This window comes from Syngnathoides biaculeatus, chromosome 3 (genome assembly GCF_019802595.1).
Source record: "Syngnathoides biaculeatus isolate LvHL_M chromosome 3, ASM1980259v1, whole genome shotgun sequence".
Classification (NCBI taxonomy): domain Eukaryota; kingdom Metazoa; phylum Chordata; class Actinopteri; order Syngnathiformes; family Syngnathidae; genus Syngnathoides; species Syngnathoides biaculeatus.
Window position 1 is genome coordinate 2,000,666 of NC_084642.1, and position 16,940 is coordinate 2,017,605.

At 39.0% G+C, this 16,940-nt stretch overlaps 1 protein-coding gene across 5 annotated transcripts in view; it reads left to right on the top strand.

Annotated features, from left to right (window-relative positions):
* The first annotated feature begins 1,485 nt into the window (after window positions 1-1,485).
* The window catches only part of znf536 (zinc finger protein 536), a 402,786-nt gene continuing 387,331 nt past the window's right edge, over window positions 1,486-16,940 (top strand). For all 5 annotated transcript variants that reach the window (XM_061813494.1, XM_061813495.1, XM_061813493.1 and 2 more), the window contains exon 1: window positions 1,486-1,695. The gene's annotated coding sequence lies outside the window, so the exon portion shown is untranslated. The remainder of the gene's footprint in view (window positions 1,696-16,940) is intronic.

Sequence of the window (16,940 nt, forward strand, 5' to 3'; positions counted from 1 at the left end):
GCGTCAAAGTCAGTCTCAAGATTTTGTTCGAAATGTTACTTAGATTTGGGAAGTTGTGATGTCACACCTAGATACCATTTACCCATGAATTTTACGTGATTTTCATTTTAAAAAAAATTAAAAAATTTCTCAACATAAACAGAAATGAAATAAATTTGCATCAAAGTCAGTCTCAAGATTTTGTTCGAAATGTTACTTAGATTTGGCAAGTTGTGATGTCACACCAAGATACCATTTAGCCGTGAATTTCATTAAAAAACTGTTTAAAAATTTCTCAACATAAACAGAAATGAAATTAATTAGCGTCAAAGTCAGTCTCAAGATTTTGTTCGAAATGTTACTTAGATTTGGCAAGTTGTGATGTCACACCTAGATACCATTTACCCATGAATTTTACGTGATTTTCATTTAAAAAAAATTTAAAAATTTCTCAACATAAACAGAAATGAAATAAATTAGCATCAAAGTCAGTCTCAAGGTTTTGTTCAAAATGTTACTTAGATTTGGCAAGTTGTGATGTCACACCTCGATACCATTTAGCCGTGAATTTCATTAAAAAACTATTTAAAAATTTCTCAACACAACAGAAATGAAATTAATTAGCGTCAAAGTCAGTCTCAAGATTTTGTTCGAAATGTTACTTAGATTTGGGAAGTTGTGATGTCACACCTAGATACCATTTACCCATGAATTTTACGTGATTTTCATTTTAAAAAAAATTAAAAAATTTCTCAACATAAACAGAAATGAAATAATTTGCATCAAAGTCAGTCTCAAGATTTTGTTCGAAATGTTACTTAGATTTGGCAAGTTGTGATGTCACACCAAGATACCATTTAGCCGTGAATTTCATTAAAAAACTGTTTAAAAATTTCTCAACATAAACAGAAATGAAATTAATTAGCGTCAAAGTCAGTCTCAAGATTTTGTTCGAAATGTTACTTAGATTTGGCAAGTTGTGATGTCACACCTAGATACCATTTACCCATGAATTTTACGTGATTTTCATTTAAAAAAACTTTAAAAATTTCTCAACATAAACAGAAATGAAATAAATTTGCATCAAAGTCAGTCTCAAGGTTTTGTTCGAAATGTTACTTAGATTTGGCAAGTTGTGATGTCACACCAAGATACCATTTAGCCGTGAATTTCATTAAAAAACTATTTAAAAATTTCTCAACACAACAGAAATGAAATTAATTAGCGTCAAAGTCAGTCTCAAGATTTTGTTCGAAATGTTACTTAGATTTGGCAAGTTGTGATGTCACACCAAGATACCATTTAGCCGTGAATTTCATTTTAAAAAATTATTTAAAAATTTCTCAACACAACAGAAATGAAATAAATTAGCATCAAAATCCGTCTCAAGATTTTGTTACTTAGATTCGGCAAGTTCCGGTACTCTCCGGAATGTGACGTCACGCCTAGACACCATTTAGCCATAGAGTGAAAAAGCTAGCAACGACAATGAGTAAGTGTGTTGCACACGGCTGTTGTGCGTCAAAGGTTGACGGAGTGAGTGCGCTTCCGTGAATGGCCGAAAGATGAACGGACAGGCGGGTTATGGACAAGGTTTGTCAAGACAAAGCGGGCGTGTTGGACTTACAAATCAAAGTGGACAGTAATACGTTCCAAGTGTCTCACGGAGGACGGCATTGAAAACCCGGTGCAGCGTTCGCTTGGCTTCGCTAGCGAGTAAGTACCTATGTGTTCGATTGTCATGCGATGTTAGGAGGTGACGAAATTTGGACGCTGTATAAAGTTAGTGTAGTGTTGACGCCGAGGTCTTGCTGAAATCTGACTACGGCGGTGTGTGCTCTCAAGTGTCAGCTGCATTATTTCAAATTACGGGCTAAATCTTTAAACGCAGAAGGTTTGGATTTTTGTTTTACGCCGACTCAGTCGCTAGTGCAACAACAACAACAACCAATAATGACTCAGTGTTGTGTGCAAGCAGCGTCAGACGTTTAAACGTGTTTGTATGAGATAATTTCGTCAACGAGGTGTCCGTAGATTTCTTGCGGCACCGACCGACCGGTCTGTGTTTTGGCTGTCTTATCGCCTCGAGATCCCACTCGACTATGATTGTCTGTGTTGGAAGCCATTTTGTTTACTTGGGTTGTCTTTGCGTGACGTCGCACGGCAGCGGCTTCAACAGCGACCCGGTTTGAAACCGACATCGGAGGCATTCGGGTTACAAATAAAAAGTGCGCTTTGGCGCTAATTTATTTCATTTCTGTTGTGTTGGGCATCTTTTTTCAATATTTTTTTAATGAAAAATTAGCTACGTTTGTGTGATATATAAACAACATATAGGTCCTCTGGTTTAGACCTTTAACCTTAAAATATTATTAAAATCTTGAAAGCGTTTCTTCTTAAGTGGGGTCTGCTCCAAATTTTTTACAAAGGCAAAGTCAATTCCTTTTTGTTGTGTACTGAAGAAGTTAGTGTTTCAGATCAAAAGTGGAATATTTTTATTTGACGCAGTTATTTAAAGTTAGGGTTCGGCCACCAAATATGAAATGTGATTGGCTTGAAAAGAAAGCGGCTTCAAACAAAAGACATTTGGAGGGGCTGCACGTACAACTATTCACAAACTGGAATAGATTACTGTCACCAAAAAAAAAAACTGTAAAGAATTTAGGCTCCTTTTTTAATTGCCTTTATGAAATGTGTAAACGTGTGTAAGCGGGGGGTTTGTTGGGAAAAGTGGATCAGAAAAAAAAAAAAAACTTGAATAGTCAGGGGGATTGGTTACAAAAAATGGAAATAATATTTGTGTCAAACTGGTTATATAATGTCCGCTATTTTTTTTTTTTTCTGCCATCTATCAGACACTTAAAGCCTGAAATTATGATGGAAATGAAAAAAAAAATGGCTGCCGGAGAGTAACTCTGCCTCCCTCTTGTGGCCGCAAAATGCGCTGCAGACATGGAAAAAAATGGTTCCACATTTTTCATTCCTTCACTTAAGTCATTCAAAAATTCCTTCAAGTTGATGAATTACCAAACAATTGTTGAAGTGAGTCAATAATAGGAATCCAAATCATTTAATAATCATTGATCTTCTCTGCTTCCTTAGTGATTTCGTGCACGCTGTGGCGACCCCGAAAGGGACAAGCCGAAAGAAACTTTTTACTTTTTTTTTTTTTTGGTATTGGCCGGCTCACACGGTCTTCCGCTAGCGTCCAAGGCGAGCGTTGTGCTTTCTGGCTCGAGTTTCTCGCGTATTTTTGAGCGTACCGATCGGGATCGTTTCATGATTGTGGCTCGTCTTGACAGCGGCGGTGGATTTCGTGACTTCGTGCTTGGGGGGGGTTGGGGGGGGGGATGTCATTTATGGGACAAAAAAAAAGAGGTGCAACCAATCATTCTGACCTCTAAACCTGACCAAATGTCACCAATATTTTTTTTTTATTATTATTACACTGAATTTATTTTGCCAGGGTTTTGACGACGAGCAGTGTCCTCCTCTTTCCAGTCGAGCATTTTTTTAGATTAAAATGGAAAAAATAAGATATTCTGACATTCGTCTCCTAAACTTGTCTTTTTAAATAAATGACTTCATTTCTTCATAGTTGCACTTATTTCAAATGAAATCAATCTTACAAGAATAAAGATGGATTTATTTTTTAGGAGATGAGTTTTTATTTTGTACGTCCGCCGCGTGGGATTTCTCAATTCTGTAAAATTCCATCTTTATGCTTGTGGGATTAAGACTTTTTTTTTTTCCTCTTTCTCAAGAAATGTTGCAAGTTTTCATCTTTGCTATCATAAGATTATTCCTCTTTGAATGCAAAATTTTACCTGCTGAAAAAAACTCCATTTTAAAGTGAACATTTACTCAGTTACTCAAGTACTTCTATGGAGGACTACTTTTCTGAGCAGTATACTTCCCTGTGTCCAATATTTGTCTCCTCTTCCCACTTCTGGATTCTGATGTTTTTTCTCACGGGATTCCTGTGATATTCTCATAAGAATCTTGTATTTTTTTTTTTTTTTTTTTGCCAGCTCTGATGACTTTTCCGCATCAAACCCCACATTGGCAAAAAAATTGGGGACGCTCCTGAAATCATCATTATTATTTTGATGACATTTCTCTCTGCAAAATGCAAGCTTCTTCTTGTTTTATTCATTTTGAATGAGTTTTGATGACGGAGATTCATATTTCCCCCCCTCTCCCATCCCCACCTGGATGTTTTTCTACTTGTATTCTTCTTTTATTTTATTTTTTTTTTTTGGGGGGGGGGGATCTCGATGCTGACTCCGCTGTCTCCTTCAAGTCTTCATTCTTATTACTTAGCGCTAGCTTGCGTCTTTTTGGGGGGGGGGGAACGCGATTGTGTTTGTCTTTTGTGTTGTGCTTTTGCACACACTCGAGGTGTGTGTGTGCACTTAAAGGTGGTGACAAAAGGTGTGCGCTCGTGTGTGTGTGTTTTGACAAGCAAAGATTTTGCCTTGCAGATTGGATCTTTCGGGATTGGGATGCCATTTACGGAATTCCTGTTTTGACTTTTTTTTTGTTGTTGTTGTTGTTGCTTTTTTTTGCTTTTGCGATTTAGCCGCCGCGGATTGTGGCGGCGCGTCAAGAAAGCGCGAGCGAGCGAGCGAGCGTGTTTGCCGAGATAAAAGGCAGCCCGTTGTAATCCTTTTTGACGCTGAAGTGGCGCTCGCGTCGTCGGGCCTCCTTCGCCTCGACGAGCCGCCGCCGGCGCCGCCGCTTTCCGCCGGGCAAAGATTTCCCGACAAAACTGCTTTCGAGGCATCGATTAGCCGCCGGGGGGGGGGGGGAGTGCGTCCGGGTCTCCTTTTGTTGCGACATCCGGAACCTTCTTTGTCAAGTGAGGCTAGCGGTGCTGACGGCAAACTTTCCTGCGTGAAGGGGGGGAGACGAATATGCCGCTTGAACTGGAAATGTTTTGGCTTTTTATTTGCCAAATATAATTCTTAGTAGACAACTTTTTTCCCTCCAACTTTCTTGTGCGATTATGATTTATTTCCCGATAAATGCCTTTTTGTTTCTTTTTTATACTTGAGAAAATGACTTTTTCCTTGATTACCTTTTTTTTCCCCTAGTAAAGTTGTTTTTTTTATTTTTATATATATATATATATTTAAGTCAGACATTGTTCTTGTGAGTTTAGGCCCGTTTTATCAGATTTATTTATTTTTTTTATTTTTGTTCTTTAGTTCCTCAAAGCAAGACTGACCTCTACGGAGCCCCTAAATGGACAAATTTCTAGTTTCTCACTTGAATGTCAAACATCTACTTGTGTGTTTTCCTGTGAGTGATATTTTATTGACACCTACGCAACTCAGCTATTTTATATTTTATTCTGCTCTAATCGTGCGATTCAAATGTTGACTTTTGTACGTGGTCTTTGATTGGTCGCTGACACTATCCGGAATCTTCCTTGTTTTGAGGAAAGAGAGCAAAGTCCTCTTCCGCTGGCTTCCTCTCGGCTGCCCCAGCGCAGGAAGCGACCCCCTCGCGGGTGGACTTTGTCATGCAAATGAGAAGTTTTCTCGTCTCAATGAGAAACTCGGAAACTTTCTCATTGCAACGTTAAAAAAAAAAATGTTTCACATTCTAACGAGAAATGTTCTCATTGTAACAAGAACCTTTTCTCATTTGGGTTTCATGTTATAATGAGAAAGCCAAACAAGCGCGCTCCCCCCCCCCATATCACCTTTAGGGGGTCCATAACTGACTTTTTTTTCTGTTAAATATGATGTTTTTTTGATGACTAATTTTCTGAGATCAGATTATGAGAGATTAAATCATGGATTTTCAAGGGTTTTGTTTTGAGCCAACATTTTTTCCCCCCGATGTTTTTCATGAAGACTAATTTTAAGCTTTTGTCTGAAAATTGACTTTTTAAAAAAAATTATTTTTGATTAAAATTCCTGCCCGAATGACTTTAAATTCTTTTCAGATTGTGTTTTTTTTTTTTTGTTTTTGCTCAATGTAACTTTTTCTGTCTTGAAGTGACACTTTGCCCTTGCGGAATTATGATTTTGGATACCTGCTGTTTCTTTCATATTTGCTAGTTTATTATCTTGAGGTTTCAAGATTAGTGAAGAAGTCTCATAAAATCCTTACAAATTCCCAGCATTGTTTAAGATTCCAATCATGATTCAAATTTGGTTCGGTCTAACAAGTCGAGTATTTAATAGATGACGACAATGTTTTCTCTCGGGAAAAAATGTATAAAATTATAATTTTCTTTTGATAGTGTCCATAGACATTCGTGGTGGCATTAAAAAAAAAAAATCAAAATCCTAAACGTTGCCCCTCCCTCCTCCCATCCATCGATCAGCGGCGATCGTTGAGCCCCCCCCCCCCCCCCTCTTTTTGTTTTGATGTGCTCTCCCCCACTCAGCCTGTTGCCATGGCGCTGGAGATGGCAATTGAGCGCCGTGCTTAATGATGTCTTGGATCATCGCCTGACTGTCAGCCCCCCCCGGGCCCTCATAACACACACACACACACACACACGTGTTGGTGAGGACGGACAACTGCTGTGACCCCCACCCCCGCCCCCGCCAGCTCCCCCCCCCCCAACATCCATGATGTTCTACATTGCACAAAATGGCTGCCGTGGCAACCGTGTTCCTGTATCATGTGATCGTCATGCTAAATGTGACCTGAACGTTGTTAGCATGATCGTGCTAGCGGTGCTAAAATCTGCCGCTTTAGTTCTAATTCTGTTTTGTGGGAGATGAAGGCCCCACCCCCACCCCCACCCCCGATGTAAATATGTCTCCAGATGGCGTTAGTGACTTATTGATCAGTTTTGCTGGGAAAGGCAGGCACAACGACATTTAATCAGCGCTTAACGTCTTTTCACATTTTTGCTGTTCGTCATCCTTGAACTTGCTAGCACTGACAGGCCTAATAGTTCTTTGCGGCTAGCTCAAAACTTGCGAGTTTTTTTGCTGTGCTACTTCTACGCTATCAGTTGCTGTTATGCCACCAGAAACGATCGACTAGTATGATGCCCCTAGCTCATAGTACTAGCTTAATGATAAAGTTGTCTTTGCTTGTATCTTCTGTGATACTAGCCCTATGCTACTAGGTGCTGCTTTTCAACTAGCATCACTTGCGATGTGCTGCTAGCTTGTTCAACTTTCTAGTGTGTTCTGTGGTGAGGTTTGTTTTGCCCCCAGCAGTACGAGAGTTATGCTACTAGTTCAATCGTGTTGGTGAGTTGGCAATTATGTTTTCATAATGCAGTACGCTACTAGCTACTGCTAAACTACCAGCTTTACGAGTGCTGTGCTACTACCTTCTTCCTATCTAGGTTGCGAGTTCTCCTCTCTGTGTTTTAGCACCAGAGCGTCGAGCGGGAGGTGAGACGTTACCGTGTAATAATCATGAATATCATAAGAATAATAAGTAGTCGTTTTCTGTGTGAAATGTAGGTTATGACATGAATGTTTGAGTTAGTCAAGCCGGGATTGGTCGCGTACGTCTTCCTCAGAGTGGCAAGTGTCAGGAAATATTTACAAGAGATGCCTTGAATACACACGCTATTAATAATTCAATCCGATTTATTCCCCGCTGATGATTATGCCCGATGAATATTTGATATTCTCGCAAAGACAAAAGGCTCAAGTTCAACTTTGACAAAGTCTCTCATCGTTTCGGAGTGCGTGCGTGTGTGCGTGTGCGCGTGCGCGTGTGTGTCCTTTATCAAGCGTCCTCTTTTCGCCGTGTCAATCAATATCGACTCGGGGCAGGGCAAAATATGGATATCGACGGCGTTTTTATTCTTTAAAAAGGTCGCATAAAATATCGTTTTTGCAGTTGTCACTTTATTGATTAGTAATTGGATAGAATATCAATGGATCAGTTGGGGTGGGGCAAAATTTGCTGATAAGGAGTGGGGCAAAAACATTGATAAGTATTGATTAGGGATGGGAGCATTTGATAGATTTTGCCACATTATCATATCATTACCCATATTGATTAGGAATTGAAATATTGTCGTTATTGATTTTGACATATCGTATATGACAATGTTTTGGGTATCAACTGGATTTGGGACAAAATATCAAATGTCACCGTACAGTACGTCATAATCACAATTATGGGCGTAAATTGTTATCTGTATCGATTCAGAATGGGATGAAACTTCTGAATTGGGGAGCGCAAAGGGTATCAATTTGTATCAAAATCGTTATTAATCACTATCAGTATCTGTTAGAAGTGTGCCAAAATATTACTTCTGACTCGTGGGATGAAAGGTTGATATCGTTGTACATTATTGTCAATATTTTGAAAGGTTTGAAAGCGATGGTTGCGTGCGTCATTGTCGGCGTTGACTGGAAGTGGAATAAAGTGGTGACATCAGCGCGTATCAACGTTGGGGCGTCGCGTGGTGGAGGGCCTCGTTTTTCCACTCGCTTTGAGCCGCCCCCGTCGAGAGGGGGCGCCATACTCCGAGTGGCTCGTTGTCGGCGCGCTGACGGACGCACGGCCGACGCTCGCTATTGTCAGACGGCACTTTGCGCCTCCTTAACGGACACGCGTTCAAAAAGTGTCTTTTCTCGCCTCGGTGTTGAGCTGTACAACCGGCAGATATCGCCACAAAGTATGGGGGGGGGGGGGGGGGTCGTAAAATTTTTTTTAAAAAAATTACCGGCAATTTGTTGTCACCTGTAATGCGATTAGGCGCACTTGTAGGATGTTGAAGAAACGTTAAACGCGAGGCAAGGGCCGGGAGAGACGCTGCAGTGTCATGTGAAGAGCAGCAGGGGGTGCTATTAGCCCTTGTTTACCACACGAAGGCCTGCAGGGACAAGTGGAAGGAAAATGGAAACCGGGCGGGGAGAGGAGCAAAAAAAGAGCCAGTCAGTCCAAACGAAGCTAAAGATGATTCATAAAAGTTCACATTCAAAACTTCCTGCTTGAACTTTCAACCGTGTGACCTCCTTGGCCATTTTTTATTTGTCTTGTTTTGGGGTTTTTTTGTGTCTTCATTGCAGGAAATCTTCCTTTAAGTGAATTTGGGGGGAATCCATTGCGGGTCTTTTTATACTCTGCCGACACAACACGGTTTTCCGCTTTTTTTTTTTTTTTTTTTTTTTTATTCTTAAATAACCTCAGACTTGTGGTAAATTACTAAAGAAATACTATTTTTATTTTACCAATTAAAATTAGTTTTAAATGGATTGAAAAAGTATCATATATTTGTAATTTTACATCTTTTAGCTTCAATATGTGATATGTTTTCACGTGTTTAATATTATTAGTGAGTTAGGATGGTGACTGCCGTCATTGCTCAAAACACTGAAATCTCAAATCATCTTTCCCCATAGAAATAAATGGTAATCCTATTAATCGGTTCCAGTCTCCCGCAAAAAAAGGAAAAGAAAAGATTTGCAATAAGAAAATTGCACTCCCACATAAGTACAAGTAATAACCTTGAATGTAAAAAAAAAAAAAAAATGAAACAGTTTATGATCATTATGGTTAGCTTAGTAAGTGTGATTCGGTAGGTTGCGCTAATATTGGTCATTCCTTGCAGAGGATAAAGAACATATACTATCTGTATCTTGGGGCATCTTGGTGCCAAGAAACTATGTCGAAGTGAGGGGAGGCGTTTCATTTAATCAGGCCATAATCTTGTCTAATAGAAAAAGTGTTTTGCCGCCATCTTGTGGTATCCGTCGTAAAGCTTTTTTATGGTGGGCGACGCAGCAATGACTCAAAACAACACCGAAAAATGACCCAAAAAAATAAAAAATAGCAGTTGTGAAAGCAGTCAAAGGGCTGACGGACTTATTAGGCCGTCCGCGTCTGACCTTTGCGCGATCAAACATAAATAATGATATTGACATACAGTATATGACTTAAGGGCTGGCCGTCACCGTGGCAACCGGCTCCCCCGCTTGGACAAATCCATTGATGGGAAACGGGCGGCGGATTTTTACTCTAATGATGATTTGGTGAAAGTAACAAGCCAAAGGAGCAATTTCATGTTTCTTGCAATATTAAATGGTTCTTTCTTTAAAATTTAAGTATTTTTTCTTTCCTTTGTCTCAATTACTGAAACAACAAACATTATATATTCATTCAAAAATTGTGAATGAGTATGTAATTTTTATTGTAATTATTTGAGAAACAATTAGGTTCGTAATTATTACTAAAATAAATAAATTATTATGCTATTAAAATAAACTGTCATACTTTTTTCCCCCAATGAAATGTTTTGTTTAGTTGAAGTAATTGTGACTCATAAAACTTAACAATGTGTTATGATTTGTTGATGTAAATTATTTCCCCCAAAGATTATACATTTCTCTCAATTGAAACTATTAGGATTTCATTTAACTTGGACTTTAAAAAAATCTAAATCGTAACATATCTGAGAATGGATGAGATATCAACAGGAACTTTTTTATATTTCGTACAAATTATTCTGAAAAGAAAATATATTTTGAATAATTTTGCTCAATAAAAAAATTCAAATGAGAATGAATTAGTATTTAATTTTTCAATTAATTAACGTCCATACAGCATATATTTTGTCAAAGAAAAGGTGAAACTAAATTATTCAAGTTTTTTTTAGAATCAAGATAAACTATTTCACATAAAATAAAAGAGTAAAATGGAATTTTAATTTAATTGTCAATCATAAACACTCCAGTAGGAATGACCAAGAATCAGTATTTGCTTTTGAAATATTCAATATTAAACACATATGCATAGTATAGTATAGTTATGATTGTCATTTGGTTTGCTGTTTATCTCTGAACGAGCTGGCCTCAAATTCAAAAGTTTTCCCGGCCGTGTTTTGACCCTCCTCAACGCGTCAGCCGGCCCTCTCTGTACTCCAATTAATAAAAAAAAAAAAAAATTAAAATTGTAATAAAAGAAATAAAAAAAAAAAAAAACGAGTTCAATTCCCGCAAAGCTGCTGCCTGCCCGCCCGCTTTCAGACACTAATATATTCTACAAGGTCAAAGACAAGTGAGATTAAAACGTCTAATCAGTTAATTTGTTTTATTGAGAGGGACTGACTGCCGTGTGATTGGGCGAGCGGAGAGATAGCGAGCGAGCGAGGGAGGGAGGGAGGGAGGAAAGATGGCGAGATGGAGGCGCTCGCGTTTGGACCCACGCAGATGAAGAAGAAATAAACACGGCCAATGCGTGCGAGCGTTTCGATGAACCCTTCAAAACCGCTTTGCAGTCAGCCGGAACGCGACACAAACATTTTTTTTTTTTTTTTTTTTTGGGGGGGGGGGTGTTAAGACTTTCACAACGAGAGTGGGCTCACTCCACGCTTGTCCTTTTGCAGGAGAGCCATCCAGAGTTTGACGGCCGTCGCAATAAATTCTCGTTTATATTTATGACAATGATTGCGTCTTCTGGATGCTTGATGAGCCAAATATGTTTTGAATATTTATTTGGCTATGGATGTACTTTACCTATCATATTGCTTGCGCTTTCGTCCATAACTGAACGAGTGTCATCATCTTCCGTTTCATAAGTCCAAAGGTCAGCGTCACCTTTGTTGCCCCGAAGGAAAAAAAAAAAACAGGATTAGAAAGTTCAAAGTTTCAGTCCGTCAACTTGATCGTTGAACTGGTTTCAACTTGGTTGCTTGAACGGAAAGAAACACCAGGATCAAAAAAATAATAATCATATTTAGTGCAATGACGGTCTAAAAGTTCAAACATTCATCAAATCATTTCTCAAATGAGTTAGTTTCGTCTTGCTCGCCTGAGAAGAACAACAAACCGCGGTGAGTGCAAAAGCGGGCCAGGTCCGAGCAGCGTTCACGAAAAACGGTCCCGTACGTCGTATTGTAGAATTCTGATGCGCCGGCACGCCAACGAAAGCGCTCGTCGCTTTCTCCGAATTTCACTTACGGCCACGTCGCAGCAGCAGACACCCGCGGGCCGCCTTCACGGCGACGTCGCAACAGAACCTCGACGGATAGCCCAACTCGGACGGCAGATACGCCAAAAACCGCATCGTCGTCATCCAACATAGTCGTTGCCCGGAAGGAAAGAAAAACAAAACCTTTCGCGCAATGGCGGTCCAAGTCCAAGCGTCGCTCCGGTCTTTCATTTCTTTATGAAAGATGTCGTGCACTTCACGTCCGCTGGAATGGAAATGCTAAAAGACAACGAAAGGTCAAAGTTCACTTCGCACGAGTTTGATCGCGTTGGGGGGGGGTTTGCACACATCAACCACGCGTTTGCTTCATTTGTGCCGCCCACCTCGAGCCGCTTCGGCACGTCGGCGGTGCACTCGAAAATTGAGACTATTGCACGATTTGGAAAATGATTTTTTTTTTTTTTTTTAAGTCCTTTATGAGGAAAAAGTTAGTACTTTTCCAAATATTTTCCTTCTTCAATTCTTATTCCTAAATTGATACAAATAGTTATGGAATTTTTTTTTTTTTTTTTTTTGCGAATTTAACATTTGCACTCCCGCGACACTGTTGAGGATAAGCGGCTCGGATAATGGACGGGTTTTTCAAACATTTGATGACCTTTAATCCATGCAAAATACAATTTGCCCTGCGATTAAAAAGTAACAAATAAATTGGAAATAATTATTATAAATGAAAAAACAATGCCACCTCTCATAGTTGACGTATATAACAGATTTTTAAAAATATTTTTAATAATATTATATTCATAGAATATTTTCTATAATATATATATTACATAATAATATACACTGTATAATAATATAATACTAATATTTTTTTATTGTAACTTATCTTAATGGTGTCTTTATTCAGTGGGTAATTAATTAGAAAAGGACTTTGTAAGAGTACAAATGAGTAAGTAACAATACACTGACAAAATTATGACTTCAAGTGATTATAAAGGTAAATTATGCTGATATAGAATACAGGATATTAATTTAAGATTTCTTCATGTGGCTCACAAGACAAACGCCTGAAAAGTGCAAGTCAACGACTTCATTGACTTTGCATTCTTCTGCAGAATTGATTACAGAAAAGTGTTGTGAATTTGAGAAAAAAAAAAAAAAAAGAAACGAAATCATTTGCGTCATTGATTGCATCGAAGCGGTTCCCCCTATGAGGCTCGTATCCTAATTTATTTTCTTATTTTATTGCCGTATTGATGAGTTTATTGTTTGAGCGCTCGGTGAAATTGTCGACGCTGCTCGATTCAAAACGCTGTCCGAGCAATACTGTAATAACTTTGTTGTTACAACGCGGGCCGAAATGCGCATTTTCGTCGGGACTTTTCATCCACCCGCAGTTGCGTTTAAGTCCGGCGTCGACCTCCGCCGAGGCCAAACACGGCGACGATGATGAAGAAAGTAAATCTGTCGTGTTTCCGTTGTAAATCTTCTTCCTAAGCGGGAAAACATTTTGGTGTCGTCGGCGCCAAAAGAGGAGATAACGCGTCGAGGCCTCGCTTCTGCGCGTGTCCGCAAAAGTAGGACGTCGCCCGGGCGTGATGGAGTGCTCGCCCATCGGATGCGAGCGTGTCCTTAGGACAAAGTCATTACATGTCCAGATGTTGCGTCAAGACGGGCGACGCAAACAAATGACGACTTTTTTTTTTTTTTTTTTTTTTTTCCCTTGACCTGCGGGCGTCTTCGCAACTGACTTGCACTTCGACATGCGCAGCACACACACCGTGGTGGTCGTGTCCTGCCTTGAGGATAACATCGTCATCACGTTTCCTTTTGAGGGGTTTTTCCTCCTTCCCTTCAGTTTTTCCTGCAATTCTTCTCGCTCCCGTTCCTCCTCCTGCTCCTTTCTCGTCCAAGTAATCCGTCGGCAGACGTTTCACATCCTCCTTTCGGAAAAGTTACACGAGGTCGTCGGCCCAGTCATCCTGCGGGTGGCAAATTAGCGGCGGCGGCGGCGGCGAGGTTAAATGAAGGCGGGCTTAGCGGGTCGGGTTCGGCGTTCTGAGGGGGTTGCCCCGGCCACGGGGAGTACGATGGGAAGGCCGGAAAGCTGCTCGGCCAAAACACGCTCGCAAACTCTGCTGACTCTCATGTAGCCCCAGTCCGCAAATCAAAAAGTATCCTTTCAAGAAAAGTATCCTGTACTTCCAAAAACTTTACTTTCAGGAAGAAAGCCACATTTATAAGAAGGGAAAAAAAAAAAAAAGGCCATCCAGTATATCAGCAAACAAAAGTCATGTTTCTTCTCCTTCAAAAAAATAAATAAATAAAATGTAAAATATATACATATATTTTAAATTATTTTTTTACATATATATATATATATAATATATATATATATATATATAATATATATATATATATATTTTTATGTTTTGGAAAGTTATAGCCACCAAAAAAATTTACATTTTCAAGAAAAAGTATATTTTTGCGTCCAGTAATCCACAAAGTATTTTCCACATTTTTGGCGGGATTATTTGTATATATTGTATAGATGTATTAATAAAAAAAGTTGTATATATGTAAATTTTTATAATTCTGAAAAGCTCATATCTTTTCAAAAGTAATAAACTGTACTTTTGGAAAAGTCATCTTTATTGATGGAAAAAAAAATCTTCTCTTTACTAGACGCAAGTTTTATATTTCCATGGAAAAAAAAAAAATCTAAAAACTGTTCTAGGTTCTATCCCAAAAAGTCATACATTCCTACCCAGCTTGTTTTCTGAAAAAAAAATATGTATTTTAAAAAGAAATTATATTTTTGGCTAAATGTTGAGTATATTTTTTTTACAGACGTAGTTTACAGTATTTCTTACTACAGTATTTTGTACGCTTTTAAAAAAAAAGTACATTTCCCAAAAGTTTATTTTTGAAAATAAATCTTGAACACTTCTCTCCAAAAATATTTTTACATATGTGCAAAAAAAAAGAAAAAATATATTTAGTAACTAAGTAATTTCGTAAAAGCAAAAAAAAAAAAAAAAACAAAAAACTTGTGACTTGTCAGGTGTGGTCAGTGCGGGCATCGCGATTGGTTGCGTCTGGCCGTCAATCACCCTTAGGCTCCGCCTCCTCACTCGCCGGACGGAGGAAATGCAGATGGGATGATCGGGAATGCGGAACGCATCCGCGGGCGCTCGTCCTCCTCGGCGCTCATTCTAATCATTTGACTAAACGTGCTAATTAGCAATCACTTAGCCGCCTCCCGACGCGCGCGTCTGTATTCAAAAAAGCGTCCCGGCGCGCTCGGAATTTTCCCCGGCAGTCGGCAAATATTTACCGCCTCCCATGCGCGCCACCCCAAACGCTGCCTGTGAATATCTTAAAACGTGTCCAAATGTTTTGGTTTTTTTTTTCCTTGACCTTTTCGTGTATTTCCTGTCCACCACCTGCATTTTTACAAGTGTTCAAACGGTGTCCCGCAGGGCGAGCATGCTTCAACTCACTCGTTCTCCAATCACCATATTGGGATCTTCTTTTTGGGTGTACGGCGCGACACTCTTTAAAAAAGTCCGCTACAAGTGACGGAAAGTGAGTCGGCGTTGAGGGAACGATTGTGAGCGCCATCGCTATCGTTCACGTATCTCAAATAATTTTATATATAAAATAATTTGCTTGTTTGCGTGGCCATTGTGTGATGTCACGTTAGCTAGTGCTAACATGCTAGTTCGCATTTAAAGAAAAATTGCTCAATGTGGAATTATTTAACTCCTGCATGTAGTTGTTTATGTAACCGCTTCATGGTTGTATAAATGCTAAGTGCAATTTTTTTAATCGAATCAAATAATATTCCATCAATGTATGATGTTTTTTGTCATTCTAATTTCTCAAAAATTGGATATTTGGAAAAGGATTTCTGAAAAGGTTTTGTATGTACGAAAGAAATGTACGTTTGAACAGCGAAATTGTATGCTTAAAAATGTAAATTAAAAAAAAAAGTTTTAAATTTTCTACAAATTGTCAGATGTTTTTAAAATCACATTTAAGAAAAAAAACAAAGTATATTAAAAAGTTTTCTATTTGCAAAAAAGTTAGTAGTTCTGTATTTTCAAAACATTTGTACGCTTCTGGGGAAAAAAAAGCTCAATCTTTTCTGCAAAACGATTTCATATTTGCAAACCTTTTTCATGTGCAGATGCTTTGTTTGCAGTTTTCTATGTGACCTGATTGTGTACACGCTAGCTGCAAAAGTGTTGATGCTTTATGATCATTTTTGAAGTGCTGCCATCTTGTACACGATCTACAAAATGGCAGACTGGTCCCGCCCCCCCCCCCCCCCGATGTTAGTTGTCAATACGTGCGTAATGAACAGTTGCGTTCAAAGTGATTGGATGCGCGCAACGGCGCTGATATTGCCGCTCTGCATTTTTTTGATGGATCAATAATTAATTTGGAAGCAGCGGGAAACATTGGTCATAAATCTGCACTTTTATTGCCGCGTCCTCGCCACGTCGCGCCCCCCCCCCTCCCCACCGTCTGCTGTGTTTACTGCTTAATTATTATTATATCATTATGAATCGGGACCAGTACTTTTTTTTTTTTATACTTTATCGCTGCCACTGTCCTACGCGTGCTGTCTTTACATTTTTAGACTTGGTCACTTCTATGTACAGTATAACGTCAACATCACAATTATCAAAACATTTTTTTTTTTTTTACCATATTACTGGTAACATTTTATCGCTCAGTGACTTTGTTTGTAGCTTTTGAGTTCTCAAAAGTCTTCAGTGTGTCCCTTGTCGTACTAGAGCAGCTTCGACAAGACAAATTTCTTGTTTTTGAACATACTTGGCAAATGAAGATGATTCTGAAATTATCCATTCTCCATTCTCACTGTATTATTATGATTAAAAGTAGTAGCAGTTGTACTAGTAGTGGTGGTATAGTTATATGGTTATCGTTCTCACGTTCCCAGTGCTTATTAATACTATTTTTAGATTTTGCAGTTCATTGTCAAGAAACCTCCGGTACGGGGGCGGACCCAATTGCAGGACTTCGAGGCAGAGGCATAATGTTCAATGTGGTTT